Source organism: Pinus tabuliformis, chromosome Q (genome assembly GCF_031772625.1).
Source record: "Pinus tabuliformis cultivar Carrire ecotype Pingquan chromosome Q, CPIR1, whole genome shotgun sequence".
Classification (NCBI taxonomy): domain Eukaryota; kingdom Viridiplantae; phylum Streptophyta; class Pinopsida; order Pinales; family Pinaceae; genus Pinus; species Pinus tabuliformis.
Window position 1 is genome coordinate 699,040,742 of NC_142296.1, and position 11,882 is coordinate 699,052,623.

The window sequence follows — 11,882 nt, forward strand, 5'->3', positions numbered from 1 at the left end:
TGAAGGCTCACGCAGAAGTGGGGAATAAGTGGGCAGAAATTGCCAAACGTCTTCCGGGCAGAACGGAGAATGCCATAAAAAACCACTGGAATGCAAGTAAACGCAGGCAAACTGCTCGCAGAAGATCAAGGAGAACTCTGGATGGCTCTATAGATGACAGGAAACACAGAAGTTCGATTTTAACAGACTACATAAGGAATTTGAAAGAAGCCGAGAAGAAGGAATTAGTGCCCTGCAATGAGGATAGGAAAGAGGTACCAATATCAGATGCAATGTCATCTAATTCAGATCAAGGGGATCGGCAGCGACATGAGCAGCTGCTACAGGTTCAGGTTCAACTGCAGCAAGAAAACTACAATGCGTTTCATTGTCTGGCCTCTTCTCCCAACAACTACAATAAGGTAAGTATCCCTGTATGGAAACCCTGGGACGTAGAAAATGTTCATACAGCTTCCTCCTATTCCTGCAATTCTTTGTTTTTCAATATGCAGAAAATGGAAAGAGGTGAACCCATCATGAACATGCAAACTGAAGAACAAAAGGATCACCATCATGGGGATATGCAGAAAATTGAAAGAGGTGATTCCATCATGAATATGCAAACTCAAGAAGAACTGCATCACCATCATGGAGATCCTAGATCAACTGTCTCAAGTACCCTGCATTTGATTCAGGATGATGGATCTCCACAAAGAGATGATGGGCAATTTACATTCAACCCAGAAAACTATCCTAACCCTTTTCCCATGGATAGCAGCCATAGCATTCCTCTATGTGAATTTGTAATGAATGGTACTGGTAATGGAAAGGGTTCTGGATCTACCAATGCAGTCACATCTCCAGACAAGACTGACTACTCTGAGGTAGTAGTAGCAGGAGGTGGATCTTTTCAAATGGAGTCTGATGCCGACATCAACTTCCCATTTCTGTTAGATGGTGATTCATCTGATCAAGATATTGACCTTGATATGCTATTGGGTTGTAACATAGATGATGATATGAGTGATAATTCTATTAATTCTAACCAGGCTGAGATCAAAAGGGAGATTGACCTCATTGAGATGTTTTTTTTGGATCCCAAAGTCCACCAAGCTCCATTGAGAATAATAACTATGAGGATCAAACCAACAGCACAGTTCAAGGAGAAGGCACCCCCAGCCAAGCAAGCAAAATCAGAGAAAATTGGTTCAGCAAGAAGTTAGCAGACTGTTTCTACAGGAAGACAAAGAACTGTTTCTACAGGAAGTTTGGAGAAAGGGCAGCAGAAGGAGAAATTGGCCGAGATTTTAGCCAAGGAGGCCACCAGGGCCATCAAAGATGAGGAGAGAGATTGGTTGCTCAGAGGATGAGCAACACTTTCAGTAGGGGGGTGATGATGAGCCCCAAAAATGGACAATTACTTGGGCTCATTCAACCTCCTAATTTGACTTAATCCACCATTCTCATTAGTTTATTGCATGTTTTTGATTATTTTTATGTTAATAGAGTGAATTTGGTTAGTCATTATGCCAACAAGTCTAATGGGTGCTTTGTGTAGCCTTTTTGGTCCACTTGGAGACAAAATTGAAGGTCTTAATGAGCACTTGGCAGCCAAATTCGTGGGAGAACAAGCTGGAGGATTTGTAGGAAGGTGTCCCCCTCATTTATGGGCCCTTACCTCGAATTCTCCACCATCAGCTCGGAGTCCAAAGGCCACCAAATCAATGAGCACAAGGGCAGCCAAGCAAGTCAAGTAGGACTGTTGTTAACTACAAGTCTTGGGCAGCCAAGTCCCTAAATTTTAGGAGGACTGTTGGGTCCTCAAATTGTATAAATAAGAAGGCTTAGGGCCTCATTTTGGTTAGCCAGTTAGTCATTTTGTTTTAGCCATTAGTTAGCTAGTTTGTAGTTCGATTTTTATGCAATAGATTAGCTTTGCTTTCAGCTCATGTTCAAGTTCTTCTTGTGGACAGTTTTGATGTAACTCTTCATTTCTTGATCAATAAAGATGAATCCAGCTTTTCACCAGCTCTAAATCTCTCTTAGGAGGCTGTAGCTCTTGGGGTTGGGCCCATATCAAGCGCCCAATACCTCCTTTGATTATCTTTATGTGTTTTTGCTGCATTCTTAGAATAAAATCTGCTATTTGGATCTAACTCTTGTTGTGTTATTTAGTTTGTTTTTTTTTATGTGTAAAATATCTTTTCATGCTCAGATTTAGTTGACAGGTTGTTAACAGAAAAAGCTTCAAGAAAAGGGCCATCAAACATCTGTGGTTTCACCTCTCCCTTAGTGGGATCAGGAGCTGTGACTAGGATGACTTTGCTGCCCACAAAAACACTGATTTTGCTTTGCCATGCAATCACTAGTGTTTGACTTTCATGTGTAGAAGTTGGTTACAAGTTCAAACTTTCATTTGCTTATTTGCATGAGTTAAAATACATGGTTTCATTGCAGGTCACACTTCTGTTCATTCTCTTTACTAACAGCCAGCAAATTAGGTCAACGTAACTAGGTCTTTGAATTTATAAGTTTTGTTGGTTCAGATTGGAAAAATGACTTGCAGAGCACCAGTACCACTCCTTCATCTGCTTATTCTCCATTGGCACCATCCACTCCACCCTCTACTTAGAACCCTTGCTTCGCGTTTGCCATTCGCTCCCAAAACTCTAATTTTTGTGCAACATTGCTTCACTCTCCCTTGAACAAATTGAACCATCCTCGTCATTCCTTAGCTCCATCCATCAGTTCCTAGGCCACTTCAGACCCCTATCCTACCTCCATATCCACTCATGCATCTTCCCTCACTCACCCATGCTGCAAAATCCCATTTCAGAACATCTTGTAGAAATCTCTGAACATCCTGTAGAACCCCTGCAGACTTCCTGTAGGAGTCCATAAACACGGTTTCATGGCATCCAGACTTTGTGAAACTCTCAGAAAGAATGTTAGGGATCCCTTAGACCCTCTATGTACCATCCCAACCTTTCCCAAAGCATTTCATCCCCTGATCCATCCCTGCACAGTGGAAAACTAGTTAGAAGCACATGCATGATAATTTCATCAACTTAATCAAAAATACAAAAATATGTTTTCTTCAGATAGTGATAGCTTAGACACATGCATTTTACCTTCCTAGAAGTAATGGCATCTCTTTCAGTAGTTTGCATGCTCTCCTTTGCGTTAGTAGGACTAGCTGGCAGAATTAGGGTTTGCTAGGGTTTGTATTTCTTTTTGGATTTCAGTTTCTTTCCGCAAGTAGATCAGCTTCCTTTGAGTTAGCTTTCATCCATCAGTTAAAAAGCTTCTTCTAAGAGCTCATAGAAGTTGGCTTGAGCCCCTAGCGGACTTGTGCCAGCTGACCAAGTGACAGCTGCGGCAAGAGCTAGTACTTGTGCATACAGCACCGTCGCTTCCAAGTTTGTTACGAACTACCGGGTTGATAAAATTAAAGAAGGGAGTTCCAGGAGTTGTAGCATTATTGCTACAATACTGGGGCTCACCAGTGATCTTTACAAATACTGTTGGGATCATACATATTAAAGTCCTTAGTGCCGAATTCAAATTTCCCTATCTCCTTAGCCTAGACATATGCAAATTTCAATTTCTTTATCTTGTATAATCCAATCTTTAAAGGAAGAGTGGGCCATGGTGTTTTTTTCTTCCTATGCAGTGCCGCTGACAACCCTATAGTGAGATGGTATGATACTTATTGCATGATTAATTTGTCAGTGGCATACCTTGGTAAGACATGTAGAGGGTTCTCTCCACCAAACACTCTAATGAAGGTGCCACCCAGTGAGGCATAACAATATGTGATGTCTATTATCACATCCATTGATTCTCATGACATTTAAGGTGGATCTTTTTCAAAGATAAGCTTTTACATTAGGAAGATGAAGTGGATAGTTAGTCGTTCCATTACTCCTCGATAACTACATTCCGAAAGAAACTTGCAATAGATGTGCATGACAGGATATCGCGTTGTCCATGTTTATTTCATTCCAAGAAACTTTTGTTGTGCACAGATTGCATCCAGTAAGTATGAAGACATATAGAATCTTTCTCACTCGCCCTTGAGAGGATTTCACACTTGTGGTAGATGGGCCTTCAATTGTTGAGCCAACAGATATGACTAGTTGAACAACCTCCCATCGTTCACAAATTAGTCAAATAAGGCTTACCACCATTCAAAAAAGATTTTAGTGCTCTCTTAACCATGGATTCTACAAGCAAAGATAAATAAGAGCTAGTAAGCCTTCCTGAGGGACTTTTTCTTGTACACATGGGTTGGTGTCTATCGAAATTTTGATAACTCTTTCACCCAAAATTTGACAATGTCTCTTGTGTTCACATATCTGTGGGTGGCATAGAAGAGTGAGTACATGTGATCTACTAGCTTGGGAAATTGATACATTTGTTGAAAGTCTTCTACTCGGAAGGTGGCAAGATTCTTCACACTAGCACTAATCAATGTCATGGTTTTCTAATTGATGTGTGAGACAATCCAGCTCATAACATCTGCACAGGGGAAGGCTGGATACTTGCATGCAACCTTGTATAGACCTGATTACCAAATGCTGAGATAAAATTTCTGGTCCTCTAATTCTACCTCAAAATCCTTTGCAAAATCATCTTTAATATGCTGCCATGTCAATGATGACCCCTTCTCTATAAATAGCTGCGTATATGCATACACTAGAAAATCAACTAATGTTTTCTCAACTACTTCCCCAATACTTCTCTCAATGGTTTCCTTTGATGCAACTCTCTCAGATCCCGTGGTAACAGTGATTGCTAGAGAGGTGCTCAACAACTGTTGTACCTATGGGACATAAAGGACACTCATGGCAAGCAAATGTCAATTTTAAGAAAAACAACTTACAAGGCAAGTTCAAGTAGCAAACTGAGCACTAGATGGGGAGGATTGTGCAAATTTCTCTAGCAAGAGGAACTGGATGCCTACGGGAATTGTGCACTATGCAGTCTCAACAGCCAGGATGGAATCTTGATGGTTGAAACTGCACAATGCATAGTTCGGGATGGGTGGAGGCTTGGGAGAGACTTGGAATTGCATAGTCTCGATGGCCAAGGATGATAGGTTGGCTCCTGGAACTACACAATAAATTGTTGGAGCTAGCTTGGACTGTTCACTACTCAATTCCATAGGCCAATCTTGTAGATTTAGCCTTAGGATTGTGCAGTGCCAGTTGTGCAAAGTGAAAATAGTCCAAGGGAAACCTAGATCTACCCATGTGAAGTGTGAAAATGAGCAGATTTGAGAGATGGTGTGAATTTGAGTGCAAATCTTACTAAGTGAAAGTAAATGCATGTGAATCAAGTGGAGAAATTAATCAAACAAAAGGAAAATGATGTAAGCGAGGAGATTCATCGCAACGATGACCATGGGTGCAAAAATAGGAAAACTAATGCTACACTTGGGAAAGGAAATCTAAAACTTAAAAAAACACTTCTACAAGTTAAAAAATTCAAATGTCAGCAACCATGAATAGAAACAAGTGAAACAACACTCACAAAATCCAAACAACAAAAAGTAATAGAAAAAGCGATAAAATATGACAAAAGAAAAACTCATCCAAAAAAGCACCGATGATCACATTGAAGGTTCCTTGATGGGACAAAATAATAACCACAGTTGATGGGACACTTATTCCAAGGTAAATATTGGGCAATACATCCTTGTGTGGGTGTTCATCAGTTTATTATAGCTAAGGAAATTAGAAAAGGCAATGGCTAAGGCTTTGGAAAGGAAAAATGGTATTTTTGGCACATTTATTTATGAAAATAATGGAAATTAGGAGAAAGGGGAGGTGAAAGGTCACATGTTGCATGTGAGGAGGAAAATGAGGATCAGTTAGTAACCTTTTGCAAGTTCAGTTTTGGAGTTCTCTCATTATTCTCTCTCTTTCTCTCTCTTGGACACTTGGATATTTCTTGGAGCATTTTGGCATTGGAACAAGAAAGGTAAAGAAGGCAAGAGGAAGAAAAGATCAAGCAATGAAAGGCAGGATCAAGAAGCTACAACCAGATTCTTTGCAAGTATTGATTTGCATGTGTATTTTCCTTGCTAGATTTGGCATGCATGATATTGCATGTGGTTCTTTTGTTATTATGGCATGGTTTTTTCCAAGTGTAACAGTGTTTTCAGCCTACCCTTGCAATTTCTAGATAGCCATGGTGTGATGGGGTTCTCATGTTTTGGTTGAGCTGGATTGTCAGATGGATTCAAAGCTGATTGAGGTGGATCCATGAATGGTAGAGCACATGGCCTAATGGTCCCTGAACCAAACCGTGGATCACCGTAAAGCCACTGGCCTAGTGATGCCTAAGCTAGATTGTGGGTTGTGGTAAATCCAAGATTTTGTTTCCTCGGTGGGCCTAAGAATCCTTATTGGTGAATCGCACGATATACGGTAAAGCCAAGAGGTGTTTTTCTCTCCATTGGGCCTAGTAATCCTGGGTTTGGGATATGTGGTAATGCCTGGAGAGTGGGTCGTAGTTTAGGGCCTAGTGATCGGGGTTTGGATTGTAGTAAAGCTTGAGACACTAGAAGACAGGAAAATTCCTCACGGTGTAGGTGGCAAAATCTGGTGGCATCCATGCTTGTTTGGCCTAGTGATCGGGTGGAGATCATGGTAAATACTATTATGACGTGTTTATTGTTTTGGCCTAGTGATCCGAGATGGATTACAGCAAAGCTTGTTTTCTATTGATGAGGGTGAGGCGGTTTAGCCTCGGTATGCCTTGGTTAGTTCTAAGATTTTATGTATTTATGTACCAGATAGGAAGGGGAAGGGATGGAATTATGGATTATTCTATCAATTAAGGGAATACTTTTCTAGAGATCATGCAAACAATTCATATCCATGCAATTAAGGGAATTGCTTTCCAGTTGCAAACATATCATGCATGACGATGAGAAGAAATCAAGACTCATATGTTATGTATGACTGCTTTTAGAGAAAATCTGGCAAGCTCCCACTTTCATACTATGCCGCTTCAACTCTTATGCTCAATTGTCGTAAGGGATTAGATGATTCTACCCACAAAGTGTAGCTAGCCTTCTTCATCGACAGAAATTTTATGTGTCATAATTTGCAGAGAAATGCATTCAGGCAAGATATAGAAAGGGTTGTGAATGAGCTGAAGTCATCTGTAACAAACCGCCTTATCTAACTGGAGGTGATTACTGGGTCAATCAACTCTCCTATGCAGTTACCATAATGGGGTAAAATATTTCTTTTATTTTTTCAAAATATTTTCCAGAGGGTTAAAAGTGACTAGGTTATCAAATTCAGTGAAAGACATGAGGATATTTTACTAATATTATTTTGATACTCTTCAGGGAAAAAGAAAATGGATTGAGTCAAGTACTCTTGCAATCCAAAATGCATATCCTCTCTCAAGGTTTTCATTCCAAAATTTATCAACCGTTGGGATCTAAGATTTCAAAGTTTTGAAGACACTTATGAAGACCTATTAACAAGCTTGCAAGAGAAAGGTCTTCAAGGAATATAGAAGATGATGAAGTTGGAACTAAAGAAGATGATGCATTTTCAGAAGTTTTGGCCCATCTTGAAGATAACAGTATGCCAAATTTGAAAGAGAGCCTTGAGGTTCTTCCAAACCATGATGATGTGCATTCTTTCCCAGAAGATGGCAAGAAATAGATATCCAAATATGATTGCATTAAATTCGAGATCAAGAAGGGAGCTTTGAAGTTGGTCAAGGAGGCACGCTGGATCAAACCTATGAAGAAGTATTTGATGAAAATATTGACTCTATAACAAAGTCAAGTTCTATTGGTTTAGCAGTATTTGATGGTAATGACCTTGCTAGTCAAGAAGCCCTACAAAGTACATCACTTTATTACTAAGCCTTTATTAGGCCCAAGTTCTAATTACAATGTCTCAGTTCAAATTATGACCATTACAAATAATGCTGCCATAATGGTCATTTTATATGTTTGTTCAAACATCGAAAAAATAAAAAATTTAGACAAGATAGATGTTTGCAATACGCTCCAAAATAAGATCTTCAAACAATAACTGGAACTGTATTGTATCCAACAAAGTTGATGAAGTACACGTCACATCACCACCCCTCTATTACCACTGACTCACTAGCCATATAAGAGCCACTGTTAGCTGAATATTTATCCTTTATACCATGCACATAGGACTTGGCTTGTTCATTAAACTCATTTCCTCCATATCTTTCCTATATGACACAACATAATTTTGTGTTTGCTTCTCTAAGGAAGCACCATCTCATGTAACAACTTCATCTTCACCCTCCATGTGATCTTCTTCTAATCAGTTACAACAATTAATGCATAATATACACATTGTTTATCTTTTCTTCTTTGCTGATTTGTATTTGAATCATAAGCAACATCATCAACAACTTCACTTAGCGAGATTTGTCTGACCTGATCTCTCTGACCTATGCATATGGCTAAGTTATCGCTGAAATTACACCATTATTTTTGCTAAACCAATCTTGTATTCTCATCTAGAAAAGATAAAGAAAATATGTTTTAGATTTTAGTCGATTGAAAAGAAGGAAATTGAAGGCACTCCCCTGATGAAGTTTTCAAAGATAACTAACTTAAAAGAACAAAGGGGAATGGGGTCTCAATAAATCTATGTTTTTATCCAAGCCTTGGTAGAAAAAAACCTTTGGAGGTTGTTCTCTAATGAATGACTAGGAGGCAAAGTCATGAAGTGGATATACACGAAAGAAGGGTCCATTGAAGAATGAATAAGGGTACACAAAAAATCTGTTACAGAGCATTAATTGTTTGCAAAACATTAGTTAAATCTTTCCCTTAAGATGAAAGATGGATTGCATGAAAAATAGGCAAAGGAAATAAAGTAAGAGTTGGGCAGGATCCATGGAAAGGGTGCAATGGTGATTTCAGGTTGTCAAACCCTTTGCTATCAGATCTTCATGACTTAAGGGTATTTAAGATTAGGGATATAGCTTCAAATTTGGCAGAAGGATGGTTTCAAAGGTGGAAGATAGAAGAGGAGCTGCACATACAACAAAAAAGGTTGTTGAAAGGATTCACTTTGTTAACAGTCTAAATCATAGCACCATAACTATGTTAGATCAGGAAGATGGGCTTAAGTGGTCAGAAAATAAAGCATATGTTTTATACATTAAAATTTGGAAATGAGGTAGGAATGCTTGAAGACCAAGTTGTGGAAGAAGGTTCGGAAAATTGAAAATCCACTTAAAACAAGAAAATTTCTTTATTTAGCATTGGAAAACAAACTTCTTACATGGGACAATAATGAATATTTTTTTTGGAATGGATGAGTTGGTATATTTTATATAAGGCATAAAGTGAATCAATGAATCGCTCATTTGTCCTTTCTCAAAGCTGGTGTGGAAAGAAATTTTGCAAATAACAAATGGTGAGAACAAGTGGGACAAAGACTCTTTAGTGGGCTGTTTTGAGCATTGGCATCTTGATAAACATATTTCCATTCATATATCTTTACCATGATTTGTTTTGTGGGGGATTGTGGATAGATAGAAACAATGCATTATTTCAAGTTAAAGAACCTCATCCAATATTGGTGGCTCATTAAATAAGAACTCACTATTGGGGATGTTGGAAGCCAAATCTCCAAAAGATGAGAGAGTTCTAAAAGATCCATCATAGATCATTCTACAACCTGGGGTTACTTTGATAGTGCATGTCAAGAAATGTCGAGGTAAGTGTGGCTTTGGATGTCTTTTATTTTTAAATAACTCATTATTTTTCAATAAAATTTGGAGTTGGGCAAGGGACTGACAACAGAACTGAGCTCTATGCATTATGGATATTGCTAAGAGAAGTTGTATAAAGAGGTGATGGAACATTGCAAATTCTGTGGGATCCAAAACTATTGTTTGATTGGGCCAATGGACATAAGATGATAACAAATCTGGTACTGAATATAGTCATGATAAGAGTTTTATAGATAAAATAAATTTTCAAGAAATTTTTTTACCAACATTTACAGGGAGTGATACAAAGGTGAACCAACTCTCAAAAGATGCTTTGTTTTTGTAGGAGGGAGTCATGATAGAGAAATAGTTTAGAGAAGGAACTCTTGTCTCAGAATATTAAAAAAAAAAAAAAAAAAAAATTCCTTTTTTAATTTTTCAAAAAGATGATAAAATTATTGTTTAATTCTTGAATGGGATAACCATGATAATTAGGGACCTGTATGTCTAAGAGTACAATATACGTTTTTGATGATCTGAATGAAATTCCCAAATAAACCCTTATGGAAGATTGTAAAAGGTATCTTCTAGCACAGTCTGTAGATAGGTTCAACACCTATTTTGGTCAAAAGGCTATGACAATGTCTATTTTGATTTCCTCTTGAAATAAGTGCTCTCTCTAGTATACTCTACTTGTTTCCCATATCGATTTGGGGTATGGTTCAGCCTAGATCCTTCCAACCTTTTCATAAAAAAAATTCATGGAAAAAAAAGTAACTAAGATATACTTATGGAATAAATACTCGCTGAGAAGAATAGTGATGATGATAAGATAGGACACTTCATCAATAACTTTGATGAAACAAACAAGCATTGTGTATCAGTTGTTTACCAATTTTCTATGTTCAAGAATGAGATCAAGGAAAGAATACCGTATTCAATGTCTTTATTTGAAGATTAGGCACGTACTAACTGGAGGGCATGTCAGTTGGTGTGGTCAAGGATTGTTGCCTTCCTATTTATAACATTTATGAGAAGGGTGCACAAGTCCCAAGTGTGGAGTAAATTGCATAAAAATGGCAGTTACACAGACTGCAGATGTCTCAATATTACACAAGGATCCATGTCATTCCAATGGAATCAAATGTGACATTCACAGTACGTAGTTGTTCATTTTAGACTCTGCTAAAATATTTTTTGACCACCTATCAAGGCTATAAATGGGCATTAAATGATCATGCAAAAGGGTCAGTTAGACTAGTTGTCACTCTTAATGAGGGCTTTGGAGAGTTTATTGAGACTAGGTGCATGCTATGGTTTTGTATTCTCTAATGAGAACTTTGTGCCTATAATGGTGCATGACTCTAGTGTGTTTATTTTTACAATGAGTTAATATGAAGCTTTGCCTAATGTTGTGGTATCTCTCTATGTTTTTATGGTGTTTACATGAGTATGAGTATGGGGATTGTAGTTAGCAAGAAATAATGCATTATTTCAATGTAAAGAACCTCATCCAAGGTTGGTGGCTCAATAAATAAGAACTGACTATGGGGATGCTGGAAGCCAAAATCTCCAAAATTTCAAAGAGTTCTGAAAGATCCAACATCGATCATTCTACAGTCTGGGGTTACTTTGATGGTGGATGTCAAGAAACCCCCAGGTAAGTGTGGCTATGGATGTCTTTTGTTTTTAAATAACTCATTATTTTTCTATAAAATTTGGAGATGGGTAAAGGATTGACCATAGAACTGAGTTGTATGTTTTGTGGTTATTACTAAGAGCAGTTGTATAATGAGGTCATGGAACAATGCAAATTCTGGGGGATCCAAAATTGTTGATTGATTGGGCCAATGGACATAAGATGATAACAAATATGGTACTAAATACAGTCATGATCATAGTTTTATAGATAAAAATAATTTTTCAAGTAATTTTGTTTACCAACATTTACAGGGAGTTTGATACAAAGGCAGACTAGCTCTCAAAATATGCTTTTTTTTGCAGGAGGGAGTCTCGATAGACCAAAAATTTAGAGAAGGAACTCTGGTCTCAGAATTAGAAATTTCCTTTTTAATTTTTCAAAAAGATGATAAAATTCTTATTTAGTTCTTGAATATGACAACCATGATACTTAACGACCTGTATGTCCAAGAGTCCAATAT